This window comes from Oncorhynchus mykiss, unplaced genomic scaffold (assembly GCF_013265735.2).
Source record: "Oncorhynchus mykiss isolate Arlee unplaced genomic scaffold, USDA_OmykA_1.1 un_scaffold_406, whole genome shotgun sequence".
Classification (NCBI taxonomy): Eukaryota; Metazoa; Chordata; class Actinopteri; order Salmoniformes; family Salmonidae; genus Oncorhynchus; species Oncorhynchus mykiss.
The window spans coordinates 77501-100850 of NW_023493853.1; the positions used below are offsets into that span (position 1 = coordinate 77501).

General features: G+C 45.0%; 42 non-coding genes across 42 annotated transcripts; all 42 read right to left on the reverse strand.

Moving 5' to 3' along the window:
- Window positions 1-237: 237 nt before the first annotated feature.
- Window positions 238-356, reverse strand: LOC118955627. The gene has a single exon (XR_005045418.1). It is a non-coding gene; the product is annotated as a 5S ribosomal RNA (ribosomal RNA).
- Window positions 357-533: 177 nt separating this feature from the next.
- LOC118955628 lies at window positions 534-652 on the reverse strand. The gene has a single exon (XR_005045419.1). It is a non-coding gene; the product is annotated as a 5S ribosomal RNA (ribosomal RNA).
- A 177-nt stretch (window positions 653-829) lies between these two features.
- Window positions 830-948, reverse strand: LOC118955696. The gene has a single exon (XR_005045487.1). It is a non-coding gene; the product is annotated as a 5S ribosomal RNA (ribosomal RNA).
- Window positions 949-1125: 177 nt separating this feature from the next.
- LOC118955629 lies at window positions 1126-1244 on the reverse strand. Its single transcript, XR_005045420.1, has one exon. It is a non-coding gene; the product is annotated as a 5S ribosomal RNA (ribosomal RNA).
- A 177-nt stretch (window positions 1245-1421) lies between these two features.
- Window positions 1422-1540, reverse strand: LOC118955697. The gene has a single exon (XR_005045488.1). It is a non-coding gene; the product is annotated as a 5S ribosomal RNA (ribosomal RNA).
- A 177-nt stretch (window positions 1541-1717) lies between these two features.
- Window positions 1718-1836, reverse strand: LOC118955630. Its single transcript, XR_005045421.1, has one exon. It is a non-coding gene; the product is annotated as a 5S ribosomal RNA (ribosomal RNA).
- A 260-nt stretch (window positions 1837-2096) lies between these two features.
- LOC118955631 lies at window positions 2097-2215 on the reverse strand. Its single transcript, XR_005045422.1, has one exon. It is a non-coding gene; the product is annotated as a 5S ribosomal RNA (ribosomal RNA).
- A 177-nt stretch (window positions 2216-2392) lies between these two features.
- On the reverse strand, window positions 2393-2511 carry LOC118955632. The gene has a single exon (XR_005045423.1). It is a non-coding gene; the product is annotated as a 5S ribosomal RNA (ribosomal RNA).
- A 177-nt stretch (window positions 2512-2688) lies between these two features.
- LOC118955780 lies at window positions 2689-2807 on the reverse strand. The gene has a single exon (XR_005045570.1). It is a non-coding gene; the product is annotated as a 5S ribosomal RNA (ribosomal RNA).
- A 177-nt stretch (window positions 2808-2984) lies between these two features.
- On the reverse strand, window positions 2985-3103 carry LOC118955633. The gene has a single exon (XR_005045424.1). It is a non-coding gene; the product is annotated as a 5S ribosomal RNA (ribosomal RNA).
- A 260-nt stretch (window positions 3104-3363) lies between these two features.
- On the reverse strand, window positions 3364-3482 carry LOC118955635. Its single transcript, XR_005045426.1, has one exon. It is a non-coding gene; the product is annotated as a 5S ribosomal RNA (ribosomal RNA).
- Window positions 3483-3659: 177 nt separating this feature from the next.
- Window positions 3660-3778, reverse strand: LOC118955636. The gene has a single exon (XR_005045427.1). It is a non-coding gene; the product is annotated as a 5S ribosomal RNA (ribosomal RNA).
- Window positions 3779-3955: 177 nt separating this feature from the next.
- On the reverse strand, window positions 3956-4074 carry LOC118955781. The gene has a single exon (XR_005045571.1). It is a non-coding gene; the product is annotated as a 5S ribosomal RNA (ribosomal RNA).
- A 177-nt stretch (window positions 4075-4251) lies between these two features.
- On the reverse strand, window positions 4252-4370 carry LOC118955782. Its single transcript, XR_005045572.1, has one exon. It is a non-coding gene; the product is annotated as a 5S ribosomal RNA (ribosomal RNA).
- A 177-nt stretch (window positions 4371-4547) lies between these two features.
- LOC118955637 lies at window positions 4548-4666 on the reverse strand. Its single transcript, XR_005045428.1, has one exon. It is a non-coding gene; the product is annotated as a 5S ribosomal RNA (ribosomal RNA).
- A 260-nt stretch (window positions 4667-4926) lies between these two features.
- Window positions 4927-5045, reverse strand: LOC118955638. The gene has a single exon (XR_005045429.1). It is a non-coding gene; the product is annotated as a 5S ribosomal RNA (ribosomal RNA).
- Window positions 5046-5222: 177 nt separating this feature from the next.
- On the reverse strand, window positions 5223-5341 carry LOC118955639. Its single transcript, XR_005045430.1, has one exon. It is a non-coding gene; the product is annotated as a 5S ribosomal RNA (ribosomal RNA).
- A 260-nt stretch (window positions 5342-5601) lies between these two features.
- On the reverse strand, window positions 5602-5720 carry LOC118955745. The gene has a single exon (XR_005045535.1). It is a non-coding gene; the product is annotated as a 5S ribosomal RNA (ribosomal RNA).
- A 2601-nt stretch (window positions 5721-8321) lies between these two features.
- Window positions 8322-8440, reverse strand: LOC118955672. The gene has a single exon (XR_005045463.1). It is a non-coding gene; the product is annotated as a 5S ribosomal RNA (ribosomal RNA).
- Window positions 8441-8700: 260 nt separating this feature from the next.
- LOC118955673 lies at window positions 8701-8819 on the reverse strand. The gene has a single exon (XR_005045464.1). It is a non-coding gene; the product is annotated as a 5S ribosomal RNA (ribosomal RNA).
- A 260-nt stretch (window positions 8820-9079) lies between these two features.
- On the reverse strand, window positions 9080-9198 carry LOC118955783. Its single transcript, XR_005045573.1, has one exon. It is a non-coding gene; the product is annotated as a 5S ribosomal RNA (ribosomal RNA).
- Window positions 9199-9375: 177 nt separating this feature from the next.
- On the reverse strand, window positions 9376-9494 carry LOC118955640. The gene has a single exon (XR_005045431.1). It is a non-coding gene; the product is annotated as a 5S ribosomal RNA (ribosomal RNA).
- A 260-nt stretch (window positions 9495-9754) lies between these two features.
- Window positions 9755-9873, reverse strand: LOC118955784. The gene has a single exon (XR_005045574.1). It is a non-coding gene; the product is annotated as a 5S ribosomal RNA (ribosomal RNA).
- Window positions 9874-12473: 2600 nt separating this feature from the next.
- Window positions 12474-12592, reverse strand: LOC118955674. The gene has a single exon (XR_005045465.1). It is a non-coding gene; the product is annotated as a 5S ribosomal RNA (ribosomal RNA).
- Window positions 12593-12852: 260 nt separating this feature from the next.
- Window positions 12853-12971, reverse strand: LOC118955675. Its single transcript, XR_005045466.1, has one exon. It is a non-coding gene; the product is annotated as a 5S ribosomal RNA (ribosomal RNA).
- Window positions 12972-13231: 260 nt separating this feature from the next.
- Window positions 13232-13350, reverse strand: LOC118955785. The gene has a single exon (XR_005045575.1). It is a non-coding gene; the product is annotated as a 5S ribosomal RNA (ribosomal RNA).
- Window positions 13351-13527: 177 nt separating this feature from the next.
- LOC118955641 lies at window positions 13528-13646 on the reverse strand. The gene has a single exon (XR_005045432.1). It is a non-coding gene; the product is annotated as a 5S ribosomal RNA (ribosomal RNA).
- Window positions 13647-13906: 260 nt separating this feature from the next.
- Window positions 13907-14025, reverse strand: LOC118955786. Its single transcript, XR_005045576.1, has one exon. It is a non-coding gene; the product is annotated as a 5S ribosomal RNA (ribosomal RNA).
- Window positions 14026-14202: 177 nt separating this feature from the next.
- Window positions 14203-14321, reverse strand: LOC118955642. The gene has a single exon (XR_005045433.1). It is a non-coding gene; the product is annotated as a 5S ribosomal RNA (ribosomal RNA).
- A 260-nt stretch (window positions 14322-14581) lies between these two features.
- Window positions 14582-14700, reverse strand: LOC118955643. Its single transcript, XR_005045434.1, has one exon. It is a non-coding gene; the product is annotated as a 5S ribosomal RNA (ribosomal RNA).
- A 177-nt stretch (window positions 14701-14877) lies between these two features.
- On the reverse strand, window positions 14878-14996 carry LOC118955644. Its single transcript, XR_005045435.1, has one exon. It is a non-coding gene; the product is annotated as a 5S ribosomal RNA (ribosomal RNA).
- A 260-nt stretch (window positions 14997-15256) lies between these two features.
- On the reverse strand, window positions 15257-15375 carry LOC118955747. Its single transcript, XR_005045537.1, has one exon. It is a non-coding gene; the product is annotated as a 5S ribosomal RNA (ribosomal RNA).
- A 2600-nt stretch (window positions 15376-17975) lies between these two features.
- LOC118955676 lies at window positions 17976-18094 on the reverse strand. Its single transcript, XR_005045467.1, has one exon. It is a non-coding gene; the product is annotated as a 5S ribosomal RNA (ribosomal RNA).
- A 260-nt stretch (window positions 18095-18354) lies between these two features.
- On the reverse strand, window positions 18355-18473 carry LOC118955677. Its single transcript, XR_005045468.1, has one exon. It is a non-coding gene; the product is annotated as a 5S ribosomal RNA (ribosomal RNA).
- A 260-nt stretch (window positions 18474-18733) lies between these two features.
- On the reverse strand, window positions 18734-18852 carry LOC118955787. Its single transcript, XR_005045577.1, has one exon. It is a non-coding gene; the product is annotated as a 5S ribosomal RNA (ribosomal RNA).
- Window positions 18853-19029: 177 nt separating this feature from the next.
- On the reverse strand, window positions 19030-19148 carry LOC118955646. The gene has a single exon (XR_005045437.1). It is a non-coding gene; the product is annotated as a 5S ribosomal RNA (ribosomal RNA).
- A 260-nt stretch (window positions 19149-19408) lies between these two features.
- Window positions 19409-19527, reverse strand: LOC118955731. Its single transcript, XR_005045521.1, has one exon. It is a non-coding gene; the product is annotated as a 5S ribosomal RNA (ribosomal RNA).
- A 260-nt stretch (window positions 19528-19787) lies between these two features.
- Window positions 19788-19906, reverse strand: LOC118955788. Its single transcript, XR_005045578.1, has one exon. It is a non-coding gene; the product is annotated as a 5S ribosomal RNA (ribosomal RNA).
- Window positions 19907-20083: 177 nt separating this feature from the next.
- Window positions 20084-20202, reverse strand: LOC118955647. Its single transcript, XR_005045438.1, has one exon. It is a non-coding gene; the product is annotated as a 5S ribosomal RNA (ribosomal RNA).
- A 260-nt stretch (window positions 20203-20462) lies between these two features.
- Window positions 20463-20581, reverse strand: LOC118955743. Its single transcript, XR_005045533.1, has one exon. It is a non-coding gene; the product is annotated as a 5S ribosomal RNA (ribosomal RNA).
- Window positions 20582-20758: 177 nt separating this feature from the next.
- Window positions 20759-20877, reverse strand: LOC118955683. Its single transcript, XR_005045474.1, has one exon. It is a non-coding gene; the product is annotated as a 5S ribosomal RNA (ribosomal RNA).
- A 177-nt stretch (window positions 20878-21054) lies between these two features.
- Window positions 21055-21173, reverse strand: LOC118955648. The gene has a single exon (XR_005045439.1). It is a non-coding gene; the product is annotated as a 5S ribosomal RNA (ribosomal RNA).
- Window positions 21174-23350: the final 2177 nt, after the last annotated feature.

Below are 23350 nucleotides of genomic sequence, written 5' to 3' on the forward strand. Positions count from 1 at the left end.
ATGTAAAGTCAAAGTGAGCCTGATTAACAGCTGTTGCATTTCCACCATTTAGATAAGCATCTTTGTGTCACTCAAAAAGTGGAAGAAATTGCATATACTGTAGCCATAATTTGTAGCACAGATTGTTGGATGAAATACAAACTAACCTTGCTTACTTATTTCAAAGCGAGGGCACATATTTCAGCCTTGTGGGAAAAAACGGACAAAGAGTTGAAATTCCACAAGGCAGTGACAAAAAGCTTACAGCACCTGGTATTCCCAGGCGGTCTCCCATCCAAGTACTAACCAGGCCCGACCCTGCTTAGCTTCCGAGATCGGACGAGATCAGGCGTACTCAGGCCGGTGTGGCCGTAAGCGAAAGGCAATCTCAAAAAGTGGATGAAATTGCATATACTGTAGCCATAATTTGTAGCACAGATTGTTGGATGAAATACAAACTAACCTTGCTTACTTATTTCAAAGCGAGGGCACATATTTCAGCCTTGTGGGAAAAAACGGACAAAGAGTTGAAATTCCACAAGGCAGTGACAAAAAGCTTACAGCACCTGGTATTCCCAGGCGGTCTCCCATCCAAGTACTAACCAGGCCCGACCCTGCTTAGCTTCCGAGATCGGACGAGATCAGGCGTACTCAGGCCGGTGTGGCCGTAAGCGAAAGGCAATCTCAAAAAGTGGATGAAATTGCATATACTGTAGCCATAATTTGTAGCACAGATTGTTGGATGAAATACAAACTAACCTTGCTTACTTATTTCAAAGCGAGGGCACATATTTCAGCCTTGTGGGAAAAAACGGACAAAGAGTTGAAATTCCACAAGGCAGTGACAAAAAGCTTACAGCACCTGGTATTCCCAGGCGGTCTCCCATCCAAGTACTAACCAGGCCCGACCCTGCTTAGCTTCCGAGATCGGACGAGATCAGGCATACTCAGGCCGGTGTGGCCGTAAGCGAAAGGCAATCTCAAAAAGTGGATGAAATTGCATATACTGTAGCCATAATTTGTAGCACAGATTGTTGGATGAAATACAAACTAACCTTGCTTACTTATTTCAAAGCGAGGGCACATATTTCAGCCTTGTGGGAAAAAACGGACAAAGAGTTGAAATTCCACAAGGCAGTGACAAAAAGCTTACAGCACCTGGTATTCCCAGGCGGTCTCCCATCCAAGTACTAACCAGGCCCGACCCTGCTTAGCTTCCGAGATCGGACGAGATCAGGCGTACTCAGGCCGGTGTGGCCGTAAGCGAAAGGCAATCTCAAAAAGTGGATGAAATTGCATATACTGTAGCCATAATTTGTAGCACAGATTGTTGGATGAAATACAAACTAACCTTGCTTACTTATTTCAAAGCGAGGGCACATATTTCAGCCTTGTGGGAAAAAACGGACAAAGAGTTGAAATTCCACAAGGCAGTGACAAAAAGCTTACAGCACCTGGTATTCCCAGGCGGTCTCCCATCCAAGTACTAACCAGGCCCGACCCTGCTTAGCTTCCGAGATCGGACGAGATCAGGCATACTCAGGCCGGTGTGGCCGTAAGCGAAAGGCAATCTCAAAAAGTGGATGAAATTGCATATACTGTAGCCATAATTTGTAGCACAGATTGTTGGATGAAATACAAACTAACCTTGCTTACTTATTTCAAAGCGAGGGCACATATTTCAGCCTTGTGGGAAAAAACGGACAAAGAGTTGAAATTCCACAAGGCAGTGACAAAAAGCTTACAGCACCTGGTATTCCCAGGCGGTCTCCCATCCAAGTACTAACCAGGCCCGACCCTGCTTAGCTTCCGAGATCGGACGAGATCAGGCGTACTCAGGCCGGTGTGGCCGTAAGCGAGAAACTATCTCTTGGTGCACTATGTAAAGTCAAAGTGAGCCTGATTAACAGCTGTTGCATTTCCACCATTTAGATAAGCATCTTTGTGTCACTCAAAAAGTGGAAGAAATTGCATATACTGTAGCCATAATTTGTAGCACAGATTGTTGGATGAAATACAAACTAACCTTGCTTACTTATTTCAAAGCGAGGGCACATATTTAAGCCTTGTGGGAAAAAACGGACAAAGAGTTGAAATTCCACTGGGCAGTGACAAAAAGCTTACAGCACCTGGTATTCCCAGGCGGTCTCCCATCCAAGTACTAACCAGGCCCGACCCTGCTTAGCTTCCGAGATCGGACGAGATCAGGCGTACTCAGGCCGGTGTGGCCGTAAGCGAAAGGCAATCTCAAAAAGTGGATGAAATTGCATATACTGTAGCCATAATTTGTAGCACAGATTGTTGGATGAAATACAAACTAACCTTGCTTACTTATTTCAAAGCGAGGGCACATATTTCAGCCTTGTGGGAAAAAACGGACAAAGAGTTGAAATTCCACAAGGCAGTGACAAAAAGCTTACAGCACCTGGTATTCCCAGGCGGTCTCCCATCCAAGTACTAACCAGGCCCGACCCTGCTTAGCTTCCGAGATCGGACGAGATCAGGCGTACTCAGGCCGGTGTGGCCGTAAGCGAAAGGCAATCTCAAAAAGTGGATGAAATTGCATATACTGTAGCCATAATTTGTAGCACAGATTGTTGGATGAAATACAAACTAACCTTGCTTACTTATTTCAAAGCGAGGGCACATATTTCAGCCTTGTGGGAAAAAACGGACAAAGAGTTGAAATTCCACAAGGCAGTGACAAAAAGCTTACAGCACCTGGTATTCCCAGGCGGTCTCCCATCCAAGTACTAACCAGGCCCGACCCTGCTTAGCTTCCAAGATCGGACGAGATCAGGCATACTCAGGCCGGTGTGGCCGTAAGCGAAAGGCAATCTCAAAAAGTGGATGAAATTGCATATACTGTAGCCATAATTTGTAGCACAGATTGTTGGATGAAATACAAACTAACCTTGCTTACTTATTTCAAAGCGAGGGCACATATTTCAGCCTTGTGGGAAAAAACGGACAAAGAGTTGAAATTCCACAAGGCAGTGACAAAAAGCTTACAGCACCTGGTATTCCCAGGCGGTCTCCCATCCAAGTACTAACCAGGCCCGACCCTGCTTAGCTTCCGAGATCGGACGAGATCAGGCGTACTCAGGCCGGTGTGGCCGTAAGCGAGAAACTATCTCTTGGTGCACTATGTAAAGTCAAAGTGAGCCTGATTAACAGCTGTTGCATTTCCACCATTTAGATAAGCATCTTTGTGTCACTCAAAAAGTGGAAGAAATTGCATATACTGTAGCCATAATTTGTAGCACAGATTGTTGGATGAAATACAAACTAACCTTGCTTACTTATTTCAAAGCGAGGGCACATATTTCAGCCTTGTGGGAAAAAACGGACAAAGAGTTGAAATTCCACAAGGCAGTGACAAAAAGCTTACAGCACCTGGTATTCCCAGGCGGTCTCCCATCCAAGTACTAACCAGGCCCGACCCTGCTTAGCTTCCGAGATCGGACGAGATCAGGCGTACTCAGGCCGGTGTGGCCGTAAGCGAAAGGCAATCTCAAAAAGTGGATGAAATTGCATATACTGTAGCCATAATTTGTAGCACAGATTGTTGGATGAAATACAAACTAACCTTGCTTACTTATTTCAAAGCGAGGGCACATATTTCAGCCTTGTGGGAAAAAACGGACAAAGAGTTGAAATTCCACAAGGCAGTGACAAAAAGCTTACAGCACCTGGTATTCCCAGGCGGTCTCCCATCCAAGTACTAACCAGGCCCGACCCTGCTTAGCTTCCGAGATCGGACGAGATCAGGCGTACTCAGGCCGGTGTGGCCGTAAGCGAAAGGCAATCTCAAAAAGTGGATGAAATTGCATATACTGTAGCCATAATTTGTAGCACAGATTGTTGGATGAAATACAAACTAACCTTGCTTACTTATTTCAAAGCGAGGGCACATATTTCAGCCTTGTGGGAAAAAACGGACAAAGAGTTGAAATTCCACAAGGCAGTGACAAAAAGCTTACAGCACCTGGTATTCCCAGGCGGTCTCCCATCCAAGTACTAACCAGGCCCGACCCTGCTTAGCTTCCAAGATCGGACGAGATCAGGCATACTCAGGCCGGTGTGGCCGTAAGCGAAAGGCAATCTCAAAAAGTGGATGAAATTGCATATACTGTAGCCATAATTTGTAGCACAGATTGTTGGATGAAATACAAACTAACCTTGCTTACTTATTTCAAAGCGAGGGCACATATTTCAGCCTTGTGGGAAAAAACGGACAAAGAGTTGAAATTCCACAAGGCAGTGACAAAAAGCTTACAGCACCTGGTATTCCCAGGCGGTCTCCCATCCAAGTACTAACCAGGCCCGACCCTGCTTAGCTTCCAAGATCGGACGAGATCAGGCATACTCAGGCCGGTGTGGCCGTAAGCGAAAGGCAATCTCAAAAAGTGGATGAAATTGCATATACTGTAGCCATAATTTGTAGCACAGATTGTTGGATGAAATACAAACTAACCTTGCTTACTTATTTCAAAGCGAGGGCACATATTTCAGCCTTGTGGGAAAAAACGGACAAAGAGTTGAAATTCCACAAGGCAGTGACAAAAAGCTTACAGCACCTGGTATTCCCAGGCGGTCTCCCATCCAAGTACTAACCAGGCCCGACCCTGCTTAGCTTCCGAGATCGGACGAGATCAGGCGTACTCAGGCCGGTGTGGCCGTAAGCGAGAAACTATCTCTTGGTGCACTATGTAAAGTCAAAGTGAGCCTGATTAACAGCTGTTGCATTTCCACCATTTAGATAAGCATCTTTGTGTCACTCAAAAAGTGGAAGAAATTGCATATACTGTAGCCATAATTTGTAGCACAGATTGTTGGATGAAATACAAACTAACCTTGCTTACTTATTTCAAAGCGAGGGCACATATTTCAGCCTTGTGGGAAAAAACGGACAAAGAGTTGAAATTCCACAAGGCAGTGACAAAAAGCTTACAGCACCTGGTATTCCCAGGCGGTCTCCCATCCAAGTACTAACCAGGCCCGACCCTGCTTAGCTTCCGAGATCGGACGAGATCAGGCGTACTCAGGCCGGTGTGGCCGTAAGCGAAAGGCAATCTCAAAAAGTGGATGAAATTGCATATACTGTAGCCATAATTTGTAGCACAGATTGTTGGATGAAATACAAACTAACCTTGCTTACTTATTTCAAAGCGAGGGCACATATTTCAGCCTTGTGGGAAAAAACGGACAAAGAGTTGAAATTCCACAAGGCAGTGACAAAAAGCTTACAGCACCTGGTATTCCCAGGCGGTCTCCCATCCAAGTACTAACCAGGCCCGACCCTGCTTAGCTTCCGAGATCGGACGAGATCAGGCGTACTCAGGCCGGTGTGGCCGTAAGCGAGAAACTATCTCTTGGTGCACTATGTAAAGTCAAAGTGAGCCTGATTAACAGCTGTTGCATTTCCACCATTTAGATAAGCATCTTTGTGTCACTCAAAAAGTGGAAGAAATTGCATATACTGTAGCCATAATTTGTAGCACAGATTGTTGGATGAAATACAAACTAACCTTGCTTACTTATTTCAAAGCGAGGGCACATATTTAAGCCTTGTGGGAAAAAACGGACAAAGAGTTGAAATTCCACTGGGCAGTGACAAAAAGCTTACAGCACCTGGTATTCCCAGGCGGTCTCCCATCCAAGAACTAACCAGGCCCGACCCTGCTTAGCTTCCGAGATCGGACGAGATCAGGCGTACTCAGGCCGGTGTGGCCGTAAGCGAAAAGCAATCTCAAAAAATGGATGAAATTGCATATACTGTAGCCATAATTTGTAGCACAGATTGTTGGATGAAATACAAACTAACCTTGCTTACTTATTTCAAAGCGAGGGCACATATTTCAGCCTTGTGGGAAAAAACGGACAAAGAGTTGAAATTCCACAAGGCAGTGACAAAAAGCTTACAGCACCTGGTATTCCCAGGCGGTCTCCCATCCAAGTACTAACCAGGCCCGACCCTGCTTAGCTTCCGAGATCGGACGAGATCAGGCGTACTTTTTTTTTTTTTTTTTTTATTATTATTTTTTTTTATTATCAAAATTCTCATTTACATTACATACAAATTTAATATACACAAACCATTGTAATCAACAAAATACACAAACCATTTTAATCAACACAATACTAGACATTGGCAGGCACACAATTCACCCCCTGTCAAATCAATCAGAAAGCCAAATTAATGAATATACCAAAACCAAGATTATACAACCATTTGCATACAATACTTTGTTAAACCAAATTCCATAAGAATAGAGGGTTTCAAATCACCTCCTTATCAAGTAGAACCTAAGACATTCTCAAAACAATTCCTTCAAAATGTTTACTGAATATCTCTTAAACTTTACACATCAAACCCCATGCACCAAACCACCATCCTCCCCCACAGTAATAAATCCACAATCCTTCATAAACACACTCTCTAAATCCTCCTGCTTAGACCTATACATCCCCATTCTACCCACAGTATCTGCACATCATTTAAATTAGACATAACTATGTTTTACCAAAATAGCTACCCCACATGCCCGCACAGCACCTCTACTCACGTACATTTGTCCATTCCATCTCTGCCTTATTTCACCCATACACTGCTCAGTCCAATGAGTCTCCCTAAGACACAACACATCCGCAGAGAAGGCATCCACCAACTCCAGCCTCCCTCCTAGTCCTCAATGATCAACCATCCATCTTCTTTTTCTTCTTAATTATCATGTTCCTTTTATTCTCCAACCTCCAAATCCGTAAGCTCTCCCTCTCTTCCTCCGTCAGTTCTTCTTCAAACTCTTTACGTTTGCGAGAGTCATCCCTTGCAGTATCCACCTCCCTAGAGGAGCCCCCCTCTCCCCGTGGATCGCCCTCCAACTCCACATCGTCTAGGCTTGAGCTTATCCCTCCATCCTTGGGTGCCTCCCTTCCTTCAGTACAAGGCTCCGTCTCCACTTCCTCCTCTGGCTGCCTCTGTTCTTCGTCCTCCTTCTCTCCCTGGGGTTGCTCACTCATGCCAATTTCCTCCCCAGCTTCCTCCACCTCGTTCTCCTCCACGACACTATTTGCGCTGAAATCCTGTGATGCCCAGTCCTGAGCACCTTCCCCATGGGGACAGGAGCACTGCGCTACACCCCTCCCGCATCCAACACAACCTCGCTCTCTCCTCCCTTTGCACTCTCGTGCGTAATGCCCCTGCTCACCACACTTATGACATACGAAATCAGGGCACTCTCGTAGTACGTGCCCTGGCTGGATACACAGCCTACAGACCTTGACCTGCCGATCGTGTATTACTCTGAAGTACTCAGCCCCTTCCAACGTTTCAAATTTGGCAGAATATGGCAACGAGCGCACAGTGTCTGTGAACCTAACTTTACAGAAGCGCGTCCCATCAGCAATGTCCGTCCCCGGCCAGTAGCGCCTTTTCACCGGCGATATAGCAGACACACCCCATGCTCTTAGCCGCTCTGTGATGTCCTCGTCTGTAATATATACTGGGAGGTTTAAGAAGGATACAACCATCTCATCCAGCGATAGATCCTTTGCCATGATTCGACAGCTCCGGATTTTAAATCCATCCATCAGTTTTTCTTTCCCTCTCGCACTTGACAGCGTCACTTCAAATCGCTTTTCATCTTTGACCCGACAGCCGCAGACCAGTCCACAAACTTCTTTAATCCCTCTCAATACCTCCATCATTGTAATCTTCTCTTCTCCCATAATTTCAACAGCCACTGTTAAATTATTTTCATATTTTTGCGCCTGTCTTGCTGCAGCGCCATTATCCATGTTTCCTTTGTTCGTAGTCTTTTTTCCAGCGTTGGTCAAAGCCATTGTATCCATCCGAATAACGACAGGAGGAAAGTCCCCCAAACAGCAATATGCTGCCGGGGAACAACCCCAAACTATAAATCTAACTTAATCAATTTACAAAAAAAGAAATTGTACTTCAAAAAGCTCAAAACTCCAACACAAACTCTCTAGAGCAAACACTCAGTCTCAGCGCAATCACTCACACGTGCGTCAATTACCCATCAACAGGTGCGTACTCAGGCCGGTGTGGCCGTAAGCGAGAAACTATCTCTTGGTGCACTATGTAAAGTCAAAGTGAGCCTGATTAACAGCTGTTGCATTTCCACCATTTAGATAAGCATCTTTGTGTCACTCAAAAAGTGGAAGAAATTGCATATACTGTAGCCATAATTTGTAGCACAGATTGTTGGATGAAATACAAACTAACCTTGCTTACTTATTTCAAAGCGAGGGCACATATTTCAGCCTTGTGGGAAAAAACGGACAAAGAGTTGAAATTCCACAAGGCAGTGACAAAAAGCTTACAGCACCTGGTATTCCCAGGCGGTCTCCCATTCAAGTACTAACCAGGCCCGACCCTGCTTAGCTTCCGAGATCGGACGAGATCAGGCGTACTCAGGCCGGTGTGGCCGTAAGCGAGAAACTATCTCTTGGTGCACTATGTAAAGTCAAAGTGAGCCTGATTAACAGCTGTTGCATTTCCACCATTTAGATAAGCATCTTTGTGTCACTCAAAAAGTGGAAGAAATTGCATATACTGTAGCCATAATTTGTAGCACAGATTGTTGGATGAAATACAAACTAACCTTGCTTACTTATTTCAAAGCGAGGGCACATATTTCAGCCTTGTGGGAAAAAACGGACAAAGAGTTGAAATTCCACAAGGCAGTGACAAAAAGCTTACAGCACCTGGTATTCCCAGGCGGTCTCCCATTCAAGTACTAACCAGGCCCGACCCTGCTTAGCTTCCGAGATCGGACGAGATCAGGCGTACTCAGGCCGGTGTGGCCGTAAGCGAGAAACTATCTCTTGGTGCACTATGTAAAGTCAAAGTGAGCCTGATTAACAGCTGTTGCATTTCCACCATTTAGATAAGCATCTTTGTGTCACTCCAAAAGTGGAAGAAATTGCATATACTGTAGCCATAATTTGTAGCACAGATTGTTGGATGAAATACAAACTAACCTTGCTTACTTATTTCAAAGCGAGGGCACATATTTCAGCCTTGTGGGAAAAAACGGACAAAGAGTTGAAATTCCACAAGGCAGTGACAAAAAGCTTACAGCACCTGGTATTCCCAGGCGGTCTCCCATCCAAGTACTAACCAGGCCCGACCCTGCTTAGCTTCCAAGATCGGACGAGATCAGGCATACTCAGGCCGGTGTGGCCGTAAGCGAAAGGCAATCTCAAAAAGTGGATGAAATTGCATATACTGTAGCCATAATTTGTAGCACAGATTGTTGGATGAAATACAAACTAACCTTGCTTACTTATTTCAAAGCGAGGGCACATATTTCAGCCTTGTGGGAAAAAACGGACAAAGAGTTGAAATTCCACAAGGCAGTGACAAAAAGCTTACAGCACCTGGTATTCCCAGGCGGTCTCCCATCCAAGTACTAACCAGGCCCGACCCTGCTTAGCTTCCGAGATCGGACGAGATCAGGCGTACTCAGGCCGGTGTGGCCGTAAGCGAGAAACTATCTCTTGGTGCACTATGTAAAGTCAAAGTGAGCCTGATTAACAGCTGTTGCATTTCCACCATTTAGATAAGCATCTTTGTGTCACTCAAAAAGTGGAAGAAATTGCATATACTGTAGCCATAATTTGTAGCACAGATTGTTGGATGAAATACAAACTAACCTTGCTTACTTATTTCAAAGCGAGGGCACATATTTCAGCCTTGTGGGAAAAAACGGACAAAGAGTTGAAATTCCACAAGGCAGTGACAAAAAGCTTACAGCACCTGGTATTCCCAGGCGGTCTCCCATCCAAGTACTAACCAGGCCCGACCCTGCTTAGCTTCCAAGATCGGACGAGATCAGGCATACTCAGGCCGGTGTGGCCGTAAGCGAAAGGCAATCTCAAAAAGTGGATGAAATTGCATATACTGTAGCCATAATTTGTAGCACAGATTGTTGGATGAAATACAAACTAACCTTGCTTACTTATTTCAAAGCGAGGGCACATATTTCAGCCTTGTGGGAAAAAACGGACAAAGAGTTGAAATTCCACAAGGCAGTGACAAAAAGCTTACAGCACCTGGTATTCCCAGGCGGTCTCCCATCCAAGTACTAACCAGGCCCGACCCTGCTTAGCTTCCGAGATCGGACGAGATCAGGCGTACTTTTTTTTTTTTTTTTTTTATTATTATTTTTTTTTATTATCAAAATTCTCATTTACATTACATACAAATTTAATATACACAAACCATTGTAATCAACAAAATACACAAACCATTTTAATCAACACAATACTAGACATTGGCAGGCACACAATTCACCCCCTGTCAAATCAATCAGAAAGCCAAATTAATGAATATACCAAAACCAAGATTATACAACCATTTGCATACAATACTTTGTTAAACCAAATTCCATAAGAATAGAGGGTTTCAAATCACCTCCTTATCAAGTAGAACCTAAGACATTCTCAAAACAATTCCTTCAAAATGTTTACTGAATATCTCTTAAACTTTACACATCAAACCCCATGCACCAAACCACCATCCTCCCCCACAGTAATAAATCCACAATCCTTCATAAACACACTCTCTAAATCCTCCTGCTTAGACCTATACATCCCCATTCTACCCACAGTATCTGCACATCATTTAAATTAGACATAACTATGTTTTACCAAAATAGCTACCCCACATGCCCGCACAGCACCTCTACTCACGTACATTTGTCCATTCCATCTCTGCCTTATTTCACCCATACACTGCTCAGTCCAATGAGTCTCCCTAAGACACAACACATCCGCAGAGAAGGCATCCACCAACTCCAGCCTCCCTCCTAGTCCTCAATGATCAACCATCCATCTTCTTTTTCTTCTTAATTATCATGTTCCTTTTATTCTCCAACCTCCAAATCCGTAAGCTCTCCCTCTCTTCCTCCGTCAGTTCTTCTTCAAACTCTTTACGTTTGCGAGAGTCATCCCTTGCAGTATCCACCTCCCTAGAGGAGCCCCCCTCTCCCCGTGGATCGCCCTCCAACTCCACATCGTCTAGGCTTGAGCTTATCCCTCCATCCTTGGGTGCCTCCCTTCCTTCAGTACAAGGCTCCGTCTCCACTTCCTCCTCTGGCTGCCTCTGTTCTTCGTCCTCCTTCTCTCCCTGGGGTTGCTCACTCATGCCAATTTCCTCCCCAGCTTCCTCCACCTCGTTCTCCTCCACGACACTATTTGCGCTGAAATCCTGTGATGCCCAGTCCTGAGCACCTTCCCCATGGGGACAGGAGCACTGCGCTACACCCCTCCCGCATCCAACACAACCTCGCTCTCTCCTCCCTTTGCACTCTCGTGCGTAATGCCCCTGCTCACCACACTTATGACATACGAAATCAGGGCACTCTCGTAGTACGTGCCCTGGCTGGATACACAGCCTACAGACCTTGACCTGCCGATCGTGTATTACTCTGAAGTACTCAGCCCCTTCCAACGTTTCAAATTTGGCAGAATATGGCAACGAGCGCACAGTGTCTGTGAACCTAACTTTACAGAAGCGCGTCCCATCAGCAATGTCCGTCCCCGGCCAGTAGCGCCTTTTCACCGGCGATATAGCAGACACACCCCATGCTCTTAGCCGCTCTGTGATGTCCTCGTCTGTAATATATACTGGGAGGTTTAAGAAGGATACAACCATCTCATCCAGCGATAGATCCTTTGCCATGATTCGACAGCTCCGGATTTTAAATCCATCCATCAGTTTTTCTTTCCCTCTCGCACTTGACAGCGTCACTTCAAATCGCTTTTCATCTTTGACCCGACAGCCGCAGACCAGTCCACAAACTTCTTTAATCCCTCTCAATACCTCCATCATTGTAATCTTCTCTTCTCCCATAATTTCAACAGCCACTGTTAAATTATTTTCATATTTTTGCGCCTGTCTTGCTGCAGCGCCATTATCCATGTTTCCTTTGTTCGTAGTCTTTTTTCCAGCGTTGGTCAAAGCCATTGTATCCATCCGAATAACGACAGGAGGAAAGTCCCCCAAACAGCAATATGCTGCCGGGGAACAACCCCAAACTATAAATCTAACTTAATCAATTTACAAAAAAGAAATTGTACTTCAAAAAGCTCAAAACTCCAACACAAACTCTCTAGAGCAAACACTCAGTCTCAGCGCAATCACTCACACGTGCGTCAATTACCCATCAACAGGTGCGTACTCAGGCCGGTGTGGCCGTAAGCGAGAAACTATCTCTTGGTGCACTATGTAAAGTCAAAGTGAGCCTGATTAACAGCTGTTGCATTTCCACCATTTAGATAAGCATCTTTGTGTCACTCAAAAAGTGGAAGAAATTGCATATACTGTAGCCATAATTTGTAGCACAGATTGTTGGATGAAATACAAACTAACCTTGCTTACTTATTTCAAAGCGAGGGCACATATTTCAGCCTTGTGGGAAAAAACGGACAAAGAGTTGAAATTCCACAAGGCAGTGACAAAAAGCTTACAGCACCTGGTATTCCCAGGCGGTCTCCCATTCAAGTACTAACCAGGCCCGACCCTGCTTAGCTTCCGAGATCGGACGAGATCAGGCGTACTCAGGCCGGTGTGGCCGTAAGCGAGAAACTATCTCTTGGTGCACTATGTAAAGTCAAAGTGAGCCTGATTAACAGCTGTTGCATTTCCACCATTTAGATAAGCATCTTTGTGTCACTCAAAAAGTGGAAGAAATTGCATATACTGTAGCCATAATTTGTAGCACAGATTGTTGGATGAAATACAAACTAACCTTGCTTACTTATTTCAAAGCGAGGGCACATATTTCAGCCTTGTGGGAAAAAACGGACAAAGAGTTGAAATTCCACAAGGCAGTGACAAAAAGCTTACAGCACCTGGTATTCCCAGGCGGTCTCCCATTCAAGTACTAACCAGGCCCGACCCTGCTTAGCTTCCGAGATCGGACGAGATCAGGCGTACTCAGGCCGGTGTGGCCGTAAGCGAGAAACTATCTCTTGGTGCACTATGTAAAGTCAAAGTGAGCCTGATTAACAGCTGTTGCATTTCCACCATTTAGATAAGCATCTTTGTGTCACTCAAAAAGTGGAAGAAATTGCATATACTGTAGCCATAATTTGTAGCACAGATTGTTGGATGAAATACAAACTAACCTTGCTTACTTATTTCAAAGCGAGGGCACATATTTCAGCCTTGTGGGAAAAAACGGACAAAGAGTTGAAATTCCACAAGGCAGTGACAAAAAGCTTACAGCACCTGGTATTCCCAGGCGGTCTCCCATCCAAGTACTAACCAGGCCCGACCCTGCTTAGCTTCCAAGATCGGACGAGATCAGGCATACTCAGGCCGGTGTGGCCGTAAGCGAAAGGCAATCTCAAAAAGTGGATGAAATTGCATATACTGTAGCCATAATTTGTAGCACAGATTGTTGGATGAAATACAAACTAACCTTGCTTACTTATTTCAAAGCGAGGGCACATATTTCAGCCTTGTGGGAAAAAACGGACAAAGAGTTGAAATTCCACAAGGCAGTGACAAAAAGCTTACAGCACCTGGTATTCCCAGGCGGTCTCCCATCCAAGTACTAACCAGGCCCGACCCTGCTTAGCTTCCGAGATCGGACGAGATCAGGCGTACTCAGGCCGGTGTGGCCGTAAGCGAGAAACTATCTCTTGGTGCACTATGTAAAGTCAAAGTGAGCCTGATTAACAGCTGTTGCATTTCCACCATTTAGATAAGCATCTTTGTGTCACTCAAAAAGTGGAAGAAATTGCATATACTGTAGCCATAATTTGTAGCACAGATTGTTGGATGAAATACAAACTAACCTTGCTTACTTATTTCAAAGCGAGGGCACATATTTCAGCCTTGTGGGAAAAAACGGACAAAGAGTTGAAATTCCACAAGGCAGTGACAAAAAGCTTACAGCACCTGGTATTCCCAGGCGGTCTCCCATCCAAGTACTAACCAGGCCCGACCCTGCTTAGCTTCCAAGATCGGACGAGATCAGGCATACTCAGGCCGGTGTGGCCGTAAGCGAAAGGCAATCTCAAAAAGTGGATGAAATTGCATATACTGTAGCCATAATTTGTAGCACAGATTGTTGGATGAAATACAAACTAACCTTGCTTACTTATTTCAAAGCGAGGGCACATATTTCAGCCTTGTGGGAAAAAACGGACAAAGAGTTGAAATTCCACAAGGCAGTGACAAAAAGCTTACAGCACCTGGTATTCCCAGGCGGTCTCCCATCCAAGTACTAACCAGGCCCGACCCTGCTTAGCTTCCGAGATCGGACGAGATCAGGCGTACTCAGGCCGGTGTGGCCGTAAGCGAGAAACTATCTCTTGGTGCACTATGTAAAGTCAAAGTGAGCCTGATTAACAGCTGTTGCATTTCCACCATTTAGATAAGCATCTTTGTGTCACTCAAAAAGTGGAAGAAATTGCATATACTGTAGCCATAATTTGTAGCACAGATTGTTGGATGAAATACAAACTAACCTTGCTTACTTATTTCAAAGCGAGGGCACATATTTCAGCCTTGTGGGAAAAAACGGACAAAGAGTTGAAATTCCACAAGGCAGTGACAAAAAGCTTACAGCACCTGGTATTCCCAGGCGGTCTCCCATCCAAGTACTAACCAGGCCCGACCCTGCTTAGCTTCCGAGATCGGACGAGATCAGGCGTACTCAGGCCGGTGTGGCCGTAAGCGAAAGGCAATCTCAAAAAGTGGATGAAATTGCATATACTGTAGCCATAATTTGTAGCACAGATTGTTGGATGAAATACAAACTAACCTTGCTTACTTATTTCAAAGCGAGGGCACATATTTCAGCCTTGTGGGAAAAAACGGACAAAGAGTTGAAATTCCACAAGGCAGTGACAAAAAGCTTACAGCACCTGGTATTCCCAGGCGGTCTCCCATCCAAGTACTAACCAGGCCCGACCCTGCTTAGCTTCCGAGATCGGACGAGATCAGGCGTACTCAGGCCGGTGTGGCCGTAAGCGAGAAACTATCTCTTGGTGCACTATGTAAAGTCAAAGTGAGCCTGATTAACAGCTGTTGCATTTCCACCATTTAGATAAGCATCTTTGTGTCACTCAAAAAGTGGAAGAAATTGCATATACTGTAGCCATAATTTGTAGCACAGATTGTTGGATGAAATACAAACTAACCTTGCTTACTTATTTCAAAGCGAGGGCACATATTTAAGCCTTGTGGGAAAAAACGGACAAAGAGTTGAAATTCCACTGGGCAGTGACAAAAAGCTTACAGCACCTGGTATTCCCAGGCGGTCTCCCATCCAAGAACTAACCAGGCCCGACCCTGCTTAGCTTCCGAGATCGGACGAGATCAGGCGTACTCAGGCCGGTGTGGCCGTAAGCGAAAAGCAATCTCAAAAAATGGATGAAATTGCATATACTGTAGCCATAATTTGTAGCACAGATTGTTGGATGAAATACAAACTAACCTTGCTTACTTATTTCAAAGCGAGGGCACATATTTCAGCCTTGTGGGAAAAAACGGACAAAGAGTTGAAATTCCACAAGGCAGTGACAAAAAGCTTACAGCACCTGGTATTCCCAGGCGGTCTCCCATCCAAGTACTAACCAGGCCCGACCCTGCTTAGCTTCCGAGATCGGACGAGATCAGGCGTACTTTTTTTTTTTTTTTTTTTATTATTATTTTTTTTTATTATCAAAATTCTCATTTACATTACATACAAATTTAATATACACAAACCATTGTAATCAACAAAATACACAAACCATTTTAATCAACACAATACTAGACATTGGCAGGCACACAATTCACCCCCTGTCAAATCAATCAGAAAGCCAAATTAATGAATATACCAAAACCAAGATTATACAACCATTTGCATACAATACTTTGTTAAACCAAATTCCATAAGAATAGAGGGTTTCAAATCACCTCCTTATCAAGTAGAACCTAAGACATTCTCAAAACAATTCCTTCAAAATGTTTACTGAATATCTCTTAAACTTTACACATCAAACCCCATGCACCAAACCACCATCCTCCCCCACAGTAATAAATCCACAATCCTTCATAAACACACTCTCTAAATCCTCCTGCTTAGACCTATACATCCCCATTCTACCCACAGTATCTGCACATCATTTAAATTAGACATAACTATGTTTTACCAAAATAGCTACCCCACATGCCCGCACAGCACCTCTACTCACGTACATTTGTCCATTCCATCTCTGCCTTATTTCACCCATACACTGCTCAGTCCAATGAGTCTCCCTAAGACACAACACATCCGCAGAGAAGGCATCCACCAACTCCAGCCTCCCTCCTAGTCCTCAATGATCAACCATCCATCTTCTTTTTCTTCTTAATTATCATGTTCCTTTTATTCTCCAACCTCCAAATCCGTAAGCTCTCCCTCTCTTCCTCCGTCAGTTCTTCTTCAAACTCTTTACGTTTGCGAGAGTCATCCCTTGCAGTATCCACCTCCCTAGAGGAGCCCCCCTCTCCCCGTGGATCGCCCTCCAACTCCACATCGTCTAGGCTTGAGCTTATCCCTCCATCCTTGGGTGCCTCCCTTCCTTCAGTACAAGGCTCCGTCTCCACTTCCTCCTCTGGCTGCCTCTGTTCTTCGTCCTCCTTCTCTCCCTGGGGTTGCTCACTCATGCCAATTTCCTCCCCAGCTTCCTCCACCTCGTTCTCCTCCACGACACTATTTGCGCTGAAATCCTGTGATGCCCAGTCCTGAGCACCTTCCCCATGGGGACAGGAGCACTGCGCTACACCCCTCCCGCATCCAACACAACCTCGCTCTCTCCTCCCTTTGCACTCTCGTGCGTAATGCCCCTGCTCACCACACTTATGACATACGAAATCAGGGCACTCTCGTAGTACGTGCCCTGGCTGGATACACAGCCTACAGACCTTGACCTGCCGATCGTGTATTACTCTGAAGTACTCAGCCCCTTCCAACGTTTCAAATTTGGCAGAATATGGCAACGAGCGCACAGTGTCTGTGAACCTAACTTTACAGAAGCGCGTCCCATCAGCAATGTCCGTCCCCGGCCAGTAGCGCCTTTTCACCGGCGATATAGCAGACACACCCCATGCTCTTAGCCGCTCTGTGATGTCCTCGTCTGTAATATATACTGGGAGGTTTAAGAAGGATACAACCATCTCATCCAGCGATAGATCCTTTGCCATGATTCGACAGCTCCGGATTTTAAATCCATCCATCAGTTTTTCTTTCCCTCTCGCACTTGACAGCGTCACTTCAAATCGCTTTTCATCTTTGACCCGACAGCCGCAGACCAGTCCACAAACTTCTTTAATCCCTCTCAATACCTCCATCATTGTAATCTTCTCTTCTCCCATAATTTCAACAGCCACTGTTAAATTATTTTCATATTTTTGCGCCTGTCTTGCTGCAGCGCCATTATCCATGTTTCCTTTGTTCGTAGTCTTTTTTCCAGCGTTGGTCAAAGCCATTGTATCCATCCGAATAACGACAGGAGGAAAGTCCCCCAAACAGCAATATGCTGCCGGGGAACAACCCCAAACTATAAATCTAACTTAATCAATTTACAAAAAAGAAATTGTACTTCAAAAAGCTCAAAACTCCAACACAAACTCTCTAGAGCAAACACTCAGTCTCAGCGCAATCACTCACACGTGCGTCAATTACCCATCAACAGGTGCGTACTCAGGCCGGTGTGGCCGTAAGCGAGAAACTATCTCTTGGTGCACTATGTAAAGTCAAAGTGAGCCTGATTAACAGCTGTTGCATTTCCACCATTTAGATAAGCATCTTTGTGTCACTCAAAAAGTGGAAGAAATTGCATATACTGTAGCCATAATTTGTAGCACAGATTGTTGGATGAAATACAAACTAACCTTGCTTACTTATTTCAAAGCGAGGGCACATATTTCAGCCTTGTGGGAAAAAACGGACAAAGAGTTGAAATTCCACAAGGCAGTGACAAAAAGCTTACAGCACCTGGTATTCCCAGGCGGTCTCCCATTCAAGTACTAACCAGGCCCGACCCTGCTTAGCTTCCGAGATCGGACGAGATCAGGCGTACTCAGGCCGGTGTGGCCGTAAGCGAGAAACTATCTCTTGGTGCACTATGTAAAGTCAAAGTGAGCCTGATTAACAGCTGTTGCATTTCCACCATTTAGATAAGCATCTTTGTGTCACTCAAAAAGTGGAAGAAATTGCATATACTGTAGCCATAATTTGTAGCACAGATTGTTGGATGAAATACAAACTAACCTTGCTTACTTATTTCAAAGCGAGGGCACATATTTCAGCCTTGTGGGAAAAAACGGACAAAGAGTTGAAATTCCACAAGGCAGTGACAAAAAGCTTACAGCACCTGGTATTCCCAGGCGGTCTCCCATTCAAGTACTAACCAGGCCCGACCCTGCTTAGCTTCCGAGATCGGACGAGATCAGGCGTACTCAGGCCGGTGTGGCCGTAAGCGAGAAACTATCTCTTGGTGCACTATGTAAAGTCAAAGTGAGCCTGATTAACAGCTGTTGCATTTCCACCATTTAGATAAGCATCTTTGTGTCACTCAAAAAGTGGAAGAAATTGCATATACTGTAGCCATAATTTGTAGCACAGATTGTTGGATGAAATACAAACTAACCTTGCTTACTTATTTCAAAGCGAGGGCACATATTTCAGCCTTGTGGGAAAAAACGGACAAAGAGTTGAAATTCCACAAGGCAGTGACAAAAAGCTTACAGCACCTGGTATTCCCAGGCGGTCTCCCATCCAAGTACTAACCAGGCCCGACCCTGCTTAGCTTCCAAGATCGGACGAGATCAGGCATACTCAGGCCGGTGTGGCCGTAAGCGAAAGGCAATCTCAAAAAGTGGATGAAATTGCATATACTGTAGCCATAATTTGTAGCACAGATTGTTGGATGAAATACAAACTAACCTTGCTTACTTATTTCAAAGCGAGGGCACATATTTCAGCCTTGTGGGAAAAAACGGACAAAGAGTTGAAATTCCACAAGGCAGTGACAAAAAGCTTACAGCACCTGGTATTCCCAGGCGGTCTCCCATCCAAGTACTAACCAGGCCCGACCCTGCTTAGCTTCCGAGATCGGACGAGATCAGGCGTACTCAGGCCGGTGTGGCCGTAAGCGAGAAACTATCTCTTGGTGCACTATGTAAAGTCAAAGTGAGCCTGATTAACAGCTGTTGCATTTCCACCATTTAGATAAGCATCTTTGTGTCACTCAAAAAGTGGAAGAAATTGCATATACTGTAGCCATAATTTGTAGCACAGATTGTTGGATGAAATACAAACTAACCTTGCTTACTTATTTCAAAGCGAGGGCACATATTTCAGCCTTGTGGGAAAAAACGGACAAAGAGTTGAAATTCCACAAGGCAGTGACAAAAAGCTTACAGCACCTGGTATTCCCAGGCGGTCTCCCATTCAAGTACTAACCAGGCCCGACCCTGCTTAGCTTCCGAGATCGGACGAGATCAGGCGTACTCAGGCCGGTGTGGCCATAAGCGAGAAACTATCTCTTGGTGCACTATGTAAAGTCAAAGTGAGCCTGATTAACAGCTGTTGCATTTCCACCATTTAGATAAGCATCTTTGTGTCACTCAAAAAGTGGAAGAAATTGCATATACTGTAGCCATAATTTGTAGCACAGATTGTTGGATGAAATACAAACTAACCTTGCTTACTTATTTCAAAGCGAGGGCACATATTTCAGCCTTGTGGGAAAAAACGGACAAAGAGTTGAAATTCCACAAGGCAGTGACAAAAAGCTTACAGCACCTGGTATTCCCAGGCGGTCTCCCATCCAAGTACTAACCAGGCCCGACCCTGCTTAGCTTCCAAGATCGGACGAGATCAGGCATACTCAGGCCGGTGTGGCCGTAAGCGAAAGGCAATCTCAAAAAGTGGATGAAATTGCATATACTGTAGCCATAATTTGTAGCACAGATTGTTGGATGAAATACAAACTAACCTTGCTTACTTATTTCAAAGCGAGGGCACATATTTCAGCCTTGTGGGAAAAAACGGACAAAGAGTTGAAATTCCACAAGGCAGTGACAAAAAGCTTACAGCACCTGGTATTCCCAGGCGGTCTCCCATCCAAGTACTAACCAGGCCCGACCCTGCTTAGCTTCCGAGATCGGACGAGATCAGGCGTACTCAGGCCGGTGTGGCCGTAAGCGAGAAACTATCTCTTGGTGCACTATGTAAAGTCAAAGTGAGCCTGATTAACAGCTGTTGCATTTCCACCATTTAGATAAGCATCTTTGTGTCACTCAAAAAGTGGAAGAAATTGCATATACTGTAGCCATAATTTGTAGCACAGATTGTTGGATGAAATACAAACTAACCTTGCTTACTTATTTCAAAGCGAGGGCACATATTTCAGCCTTGTGGGAAAAAACGGACAAAGAGTTGAAATTCCACAAGGCAGTGACAAAAAGCTTACAGCACCTGGTATTCCCAGGCGGTCTCCCATCCAAGTACTAACCAGGCCCGACCCTGCTTAGCTTCCGAGATCGGACGAGATCAGGCGTACTCAGGCCAGTGTGGCCGCAAGCGAAAGGCAATCTCAAAAAGTGGATGAAATTGCATATACTGTAGCCATAATTTGTAGCACAGATTGTTGGATGAAATACAAACTAACCTTGCTTACTTATTTCAAAGCGAGGGCACATATTTCAGCCTTGTGGGAAAAAACGGACAAAGAGTTGAAATTCCACAAGGCAGTGACAAAAAGCTTACAGCACCTGGTATTCCCAGGCGGTCTCCCATCCAAGTACTAACCAGGCCCGACCCTGCTTAGCTTCCGAGATCGGACGAGATCAGGCGTACTCAGGCCGGTGTGGCCGCAAGCGAAAGGCAATCTCAAAAAGTGGATGAAATTGCATATACTGTAGCCATAATTTGTAGCACAGATTGTTGGATGAAATACAAACTAACCTTGCTTACTTATTTCAAAGCGAGGGCACATATTTCAGCCTTGTGGGAAAAAACGGACAAAGAGTTGAAATTCCACAAGGCAGTGACAAAAAGCTTACAGCACCTGGTATTCCCAGGCGGTCTCCCATCCAAGTACTAACCAGGCCCGACCCTGCTTAGCTTCCGAGATCGGACGAGATCAGGCGTACTCAGGCCGGTGTGGCCGTAAGCGAAAGGCAATCTCAAAAAGTGGATGAAATTGCATATACTGTAGCCATAATTTGTAGCACAGATTGTTGGATGAAATACAAACTAACCTTGCTTACTTATTTCAAAGCGAGGGCACATATTTCAGCCTTGTGGGAAAAAACGGACAAAGAGTTGAAATTCCACAAGGCAGTGACAAAAAGCTTACAGCACCTGGTATTCCCAGGCGGTCTCCCATCCAAGTACTAACCAGGCCCGACCCTGCTTAGCTTCCGAGATCGGACGAGATCAGGCGTACTTTTTTTTTTTTTTATTATTATTTTTTTTTATTATCAAAATTCTCATTTACATTACATACAAATTTAATATACACAAACCATTGTAATCAACAAAATACACAAACCATTTTAATCAACACAATACTAGACATTGGCAGGCACACAATTCACCCCCTGTCAAATCAATCAGAAAGCCAAATTAATGAATATACCAAAACCAAGATTATACAACCATTTGCATACAATACTTTGTTAAACCAAATTCCATAAGAATAGAGGGTTTCAAATCACCTTCTTATCAAGTAGAACCTAAGACATTCTCAAAACAATTCCTTCAAAATTTTTACTGAATATCTCTTAAACTTTACACATCAAACCCCATGCACCAAACCACCATCCTCCCCCACAGTAATAAATCCACAATCCTTCATAAACACACTCTCTAAATCCTCCTGCTTAGACCTATACATCCCCATTCTACCCACAGTATCTGCACATCATTTAAATTAGACATAACTATGTTTTACCAAAATAGCTACCCCACATGCCCGCACAGCACCTCTACTCACGTACATTTGTCCATTCCATCTCTGCCTTATTTCACCCATACACTGCTCAGTCCAATGAGTCTCCCTAAGACACAACACATCCGCAGAGAAGGCATCCACCAACTCCAGCCTCCCTCCTAGTCCTCAATGATCAACCATCCATCTTCTTTTTCTTCTTAATTATCATGTTCCTTTTATTCTCCAACCTCCAAATCCGTAAGCTCTCCCTCTCTTCCTCCGTCAGTTCTTCTTCAAACTCTTTACGTTTGCGAGAGTCATCCCTTGCAGTATCCACCTCCCTAGAGGAGCCCCCCTCTCCCCGTGGATCGCCCTCCAACTCCACATCGTCTAGGCTTGAGCTTATCCCTCCATCCTTGGGTGCCTCCCTTCCTTCAGTACAAGGCTCCGTCTCCACTTCCTCCTCTGGCTGCCTCTGTTCTTCGTCCTCCTTCTCTCCCTGGGGTTGCTCACTCATGCCAATTTCCTCCCCAGCTTCCTCCACCTCGTTCTCCTCCACGACACTATTTGCGCTGAAATCCTGTGATGCCCAGTCCTGAGCACCTTCCCCATGGGGACAGGAGCACTGCGCTACACCCCTCCCGCATCCAACACAACCTCGCTCTCTCCTCCCTTTGCACTCTCGTGCGTAATGCCCCTGCTCACCACACTTATGACATACGAAATCAGGGCACTCTCGTAGTACGTGCCCTGGCTGGATACACAGCCTACAGACCTTGACCTGCCGATCGTGTATTACTCTGAAGTACTCAGCCCCTTCCAACGTTTCAAATTTGGCAGAATATGGCAACGAGCGCACAGTGTCTGTGAACCTAACTTTACAGAAGCGCGTCCCATCAGCAATGTCCGTCCCCGGCCAGTAGCGCCTTTTCACCGGCGATATAGCAGACACACCCCATGCTCTTAGCCGCTCTGTGATGTCCTCGTCTGTAATATATACTGGGAGGTTTAAGAAGGATACAACCATCTCATCCAGCGATAGATCCTTTGCCATGATTCGACAGCTCCGGATTTTAAATCCATCCATCAGTTTTTCTTTCCCTCTCGCACTTGACAGCGTCACTTCAAATCGCTTTTCATCTTTGACCCGACAGCCGCAGACCAGTCCACAAACTTCTTTAATCCCTCTCAATACCTCCATCATTGTAATCTTCTCTTCTCCCATAATTTCAACAGCCACTGTTAAATTATTTTCATATTTTTGCGCCTGTCTTGCTGCAGCGCCATTATCCATGTTTCCTTTGTTCGTAGTCTTTTTTCCAGCGTTGGTCAAAGCCATTGTATCCATCCGAATAACGACAGGAGGAAAGTCCCCCAAACAGCAATATGCTGCCGGGGAACAACCCCAAACTATAAA